Source organism: Fukomys damarensis, unplaced genomic scaffold (genome assembly GCF_012274545.1).
Source record: "Fukomys damarensis isolate Sample0158 unplaced genomic scaffold, DMR_v1.0_HiC HiC_scaffold_4, whole genome shotgun sequence".
NCBI lineage: Eukaryota > Metazoa > Chordata > Mammalia > Rodentia > Bathyergidae > Fukomys > Fukomys damarensis.
In genome coordinates this window covers 31901967-31907598 of record NW_022900916.1, presented here as the reverse complement: position 1 = coordinate 31907598, position 5632 = coordinate 31901967, and the positions used below count along the sequence as shown (strand labels likewise).

Sequence of the window (5632 nt, the reverse complement as noted above, 5' to 3'; positions counted from 1 at the left end):
CTCTCTCTCTCTCTCTCTCTCTCTCTCTCTCTCTCTCTCTCTCTCATACAGGAAGAAACAGGTCCACAAAAATGAGCATCAAGGCATGACAACCACATGGAGACAAAGAAACATTTATCCTCAGGGCTTCTCTTCAAAGTATCAATACAAACTTCCAGGACATGGTGCACAGGTGGCGATTCTTTCAGGGACCCAGGATACCTGCGCGCGCACACACACACACACACACACACACACACACACACACACTCCTCTGCAGACAGCAGACACACAGGCACAGAACAAAGGCATACGCAGAAGCAGGCACACAGACCGCGGCTGTTCAGATGCGTTCACCAGTCTGGATGTGTGCAAGCTGATGCCCACACGCAGTCTGCAGCAGCATCAGACAAGTCGAGGCATGCAGATCCATGCGGATGCAGACACGGGTGCAGGCGGGATAAGCACATGCCAGCACATGTGTGCACATACATACACACAGAGAGGACCCCTGCTCTGAATTGGCCAGTTCCTTCATCACAGCTGCAGAAAACTAAAAAACTCAAGACCGAGAGGAGGTACCAGCCCACCCCAGGCTAGCTCTCTGCATTTTCAGCAGACTGCTTGAGCTTCCACAGAACCAGGGCAGAGGTGTGCCACAGCCCTGTGGCACAGGTAAAAGGAGCTGGAGACCCCTAGCATGGCATCTCCTCTGGAACCTCACTCTGACTGTTGCCCTCTCTTGCTCCCCCTAATGCAGTCCACAGTCTGCCTAACTAGACACAGCCACTCCCCAGAAAGCAGGGAGAGATAGAACCTGGAGCCTAGGGGCCTTGACTTCCCTTTCCCCACCTCTGGGGACCTCAGAGATGGCCTCACACAGTCTCTCCAGAGCAGTAATCCCCCAATGGTCCTCTAGGCTCTTCTGCCCCCACCCTCACCCCTACTGGCCAGCACTCAAAGTTTGCAGTCTTAGGCTACTTGTCAGGAAACCCGCATGGCTCCTCTGGCCCAGAATAGTCTTCGAAGGTGTCCCCTGGGTCTGCCACCTAGCCCTGTCAGCTGCTCCCCCTTTTCTCCATCTTGTCTATCTCCTCATCCAGGCTCCTCCAGGCTGTTTGTGAGGGTCTGGCCAGAGATGGCAGGAGAGGTGTAAGAGGGCTACTGGGAGTCCATCTTCCTTCTACCTATCAGAGTGTAGAAGAAGCCCTGTGCAGCCCTCAATGGGTGGGACTTGTAAACAGATATCAGAGCTAGAGGGAAGTTTGGGGAACCCAGTGGCACACCACTTACCTTTCCCATCAAGGCAGGCCTGCCCTCCTAGATGCCCTGAGCCAGTGCATGCCAGGGGCAGGAAGTGACAACACCAGTCATGCCCTCCCATGAGCAGAGGCCCAAGCCACTGCAGCCCTGCACACAGAAGACACGCCATCAGTCAGCACACAGTGCGGGCAGTGACTCATGGCTGCCCCCACTGTCCACATCAGGGTGGGAGGGACCTGTGGAGCCCTCCCATACCACCCCAGCAGCGCAGATGGCCCAGGCCCCTGAGGGAAGCTCTAGCATCTCCTCATAGCCCTGAGCAGCATGGCTTCCTGTGCCCCATGGAAGGTCCCTAGGGGTGAGAGGCCAGCCCCAGCCTCTCCTCCTCAGCCACACAACTCTATGTCCCTCATCTTCCCTGCCTCAGAGCCACTGCTCAGCATCCCTCCTCACCAAAGAGCAGCACCAAGTGTGGACACCAGACAGAAGACAGCCAGAAAAAGAGCGCCACTCACCCACACCCACACTCTCCACACGCTGCCTTTATGAAGGAAGCTGCAGCAGGACCCACCCCGCTTCCTCTTCTCCCTCCCAGGGCAGGGAAGCAGGAGGAAAGGCTGAAAGATGAAACACAGTCCCTCACCCACTCCCCTCAAAGTGACACAGGCTTCTTCATGGAAGGACTAGCCCCTCTACAACTTCTCTCCTCTACAGTGAGGCCAGCGCTGATGAAGGGTTCGTTCCTGCTTGTGCCTTCTTTAGTGTCCAAACCTGCCCATTCAGAGCTGCTTGGGTCCTGTCTTCACTGAGAGACCCCACCCATACTCAGCACTTCACATGGACTTGGGGTGCAGGCAGAGAAGGGGGACACCTGGGGCACATGTACACGTCAGCAATATCCTTTCACTCAACTGCAGAGAGCCGGGGGCTGACCTTCTCCAAGGTCAGCTGAAAAGCCCTTCTCCCCAAAACTGTCCTGTGAGGAACCTCCTTTCACACCAGAGTGTACTGGGACATCACCTGTCCTGGACGAGTCAGGGTACGCTAACCCGCACCCAGACAGGTTAGAGGAGCAGGAAAGGAGGAGGCAGGAAAGAAAAGATGGGGCCAAAAGAAAGAAGGGAGGAGGGGAGTGCAGAGAGAGAGATACAGAGAGAGAGAGGAGTGATGAGGGAGGAAGAAAATGAAGGCGCTGCAATGGGCTGGAGCACACCTAGTGTAGTACAAGTCAGGAGGGGCTCCCAGCTGGGCAGAGACCCCCCTCTGCCTCTGTGCTGCTCACCAGTGAGTGGCTATGAGGCACCTGGCACACACCGGCTAGAGCAGATTCCACAGCGCTTGCCTGCATGCCTGCAGGATGGCTTGGGAAAGGGAGTCACGGCGTTGAGGGACATATCAAGACACCAGGAGGTGAGGAGTGGATGGGCAGGTGGACAGCACCAGTCTGTGGGAACCCGGATTCTGTGGGGGGGGACTGGGGGTTTGTTCCACGAAGCAAGCCAGCCACAGTAACTTCGGTTAATTTTCCACAGATGATGTCCGCAGTGTCCCTCGAGTGGGAACGTATCTCACAAGCAAAGGGGAGCCACTTTGGGGTAGAGTGTTGCAGCCTGTGGGCACCCTTCCTGGAACTGACCCATCACACCGACAGGCACTGTGAGCTCTCGGAGGCCAGAGGAAAGCTCCCAGATGCTGCCGGTCATCTGGGGCTTCCAGCACAGAGCACCTCCCTTCCTCAGACTTTTGCCCCTTTCACTTCCCTAACCTTCCAGCCCCAGAGTTGGCAAACCCTTCAGCCAGTTGGATCCAGCCTGTTGCCTATTTTTGTACAGCCAGGGAGCCAAGAATGGTTTGTACATTTCTAAATGGTCAATAAAAATTAAAAGAAGCCTCATATTTCACAACATGTAGAAAATGCATAAAATCCAATGTTCAGCATCCACAAATAAAGTTCATTAACACACATCCACGCCTTGTTTTTGTTTTCATATCCTCTATAGTTGTCTAGCTTATATTTACTATATTTACCAAAAAAAGCCTGCAAACCTTTGCCCTAGACTCCTGCGACTCAGTGTACACACACACACACACACACACACACACACACACACACACACACACACACAAAATCTCTTCTTGATTTCAGGTACATCCAGGCCATCGTTAAGGAAGGTTTGTGATCTTCAGGCAGATGTGCCCAGAACTGTGTGACAGGGCATGCCTCGATGTCTGTTTGTCCTTCTGACGTCCCATGTCTCTGTTTTGTTCCACTTCCCTGGCAGGTGTCATGAGAAGCCTACATGCCTCCCCAGCTGTGTGTCACTCGCTCTCTGTGTGTCACTGTGGGGGTGGCTGTCACCGTGTGCCTCTGACGGCATCCTTAGCTTGGTACAAACACATCGTAGCTGAAGAGTTTCTAGCCTCCATGTTGCCAGGCAGCTGGGCCACTAGGCCCAACGCTGTCAGACTGGGCAATCTTAGATTCTTTTATTCCAAGGTGACTGTGGGTACCTGTCATACCTCTGCTTGCAGACCTTCCCAGGACGGAAAAGCCATGTCACCTAGGTGTCAGCTCCATAGTTAGTGGCTCTCAAATAAGTAAGTCCTTCCTAGCCTTGGGCTGAGCTCATACTCTGTCCTCAGCACACTTGGTTCCTGCCCTCTGGCAGAGTATTCAATGCCAGCCCTTGGTCAATGAAGTGCCCACCTCTGGGAAGCCAGTAACCCACAACAGTCAAGCTTAAGCAACCTCTGATTGCATATACTGATCTGTAAAGACCTGCTAAAATTAGGGGCTGTCCCAAAGTAGCAGTACAATAGAGCGGAGTGCCTTGGGAAACAGGATGGGTCACAAAATACTTCCTAGGCCCCCTCTCCAGGAGGAACCTTATACAAAACAGAATCTTTATGCATGCTACAGTCTGGCTGGTCCTTAGAGGGCAGAAAAGGGTCCTTCAGAGGCTCCCTGTACGCACCCACCTTCCCTGAACACAGAGCAGACTTTCAGTAGTCTTGTCTCAGACACCTCACCATGGGAGAGACACCACTAACAGCAGAACAGGGAGGAGATAGGGACCAGTTTTCTGGTCAACACACACACACACACACACACACACACACACACACACACTTGTTGATGGATGGGTTGGAGATCTGGCCCAAGGCCCACCACACCATGTTCTGTCTCTAATTTGTATGTTCAAATTTCAGTTTTCATCCAGAATGGCACCCCTGTCTGCTCTCTCCAAGGTCAGGGAGAAGCTGGAGCCCCAGACACTGCTGGGGACTGGGGGCTCTGCCAGGCCCACCTGCACCCAGCCCAGACCCGAGAAGGGCTTGCTGAGAATGCCTTGGTGCCCTGGCTGCCTTCATCCCCAAGGTCCAAAGCAACCTCTCATCTTCTTCAGAAGGCCAGAGCCACCAAAAGCCTGACCTTCAGGATGCTAGTCCACCTCTTGGCAATGGCAGTCCCAGGACAAGTGGCCTTAGATATCCTCTGTATAGGCCTTTCCAATCTCCACTCTGCCCCCCACCCCACCCCGGACTGCTCACAGGATAAGCTAAATGCTGTGTCTTGTTTTGTCTTTGTTGGGGGTGTGGAGGGAGGTGAAGGACATTGTAAGGCCGGGGGAGGCAAAGAAAGCCAGTCTGACGCACCTGCACTGAAACAGAAAGGGCCTGAAGAATTAGCAGTGCCCCACAACCCCAACCAGAGTATCTGCCAGGAGGGGCCTAAGAGATCCACGTGAACGGCTGGGCTTCGTCCTGATCTCTCAGCACCCCCCACCCCCACCCCCGCAACCCACCCCGCAGCTGCTGCAGGAGCTGGCCTTTAAGGCAGGCTGCAGGGACCCCACTTCAGTCGGCCTGAGAGGCCGTGTTTCTGTCTCAGGCCCCACAGGGCGTTTCCTTATGGGACAGCCAAAGCTCAGGCATCCCCAACTCAACCCCTCACGCCGCGGGAAACGGAAGGACTAGCTCTTTTGAACAATCCCGCATACATATCCATAGAGGGACATTCTAGGACGGCCTTTACCTCAGCGCATTCTTTGACCACCCCTCCAAAACCGTACAGACTGCGGCATCTAACCCCGAGAGACACTCTAGTGTTGCCTTCCAAATCCGCGCAGACGCGTTCCCACGGGATACAGGTCCCTTGGGGGTCCTTCTCGCCACAGGGTCATCCCTGACTTTGGTGGACCCTTATTGGCACAGGGGGAGGCTCAAGACAGGTCGCCAAAAAACCCACTGGGCTGCAGGGACGGGGGGGGGATCCGGTCGTCCCAAGCAATGGCCCTGTTCGGGGGAAGAGGGAGTGACACGCAGGAAGCGGCGGCAGCGATGGGAGAGAGCTTCATTTCGGACTCGGGAGCTCGGGCTGCAGGGCTGG

General features: G+C 54.8%; 1 protein-coding gene across 6 annotated transcripts in view; it reads right to left on the bottom strand.

Moving 5' to 3' along the window:
• The window catches only part of Adcyap1r1 (ADCYAP receptor type I), a 48935-nt gene extending 47586 nt beyond the window's left edge, over nt 1-1349 (bottom strand). For 3 of the 6 annotated variants that reach the window (XM_019208061.2, XM_010628337.2, XM_019208062.2), the window contains exon 1: nt 1273-1348. The gene's annotated coding sequence lies outside the window, so the exon portion shown is untranslated. Of the gene's footprint in view, nt 1-1272 lie in introns of all 6 variants that reach the window. The other 3 variants (XM_019208063.2, XM_019208064.2, XM_010628338.2) reach the window with 3 other exon arrangements.
• Nucleotides 1350-5632: the final 4283 nt, after the last annotated feature.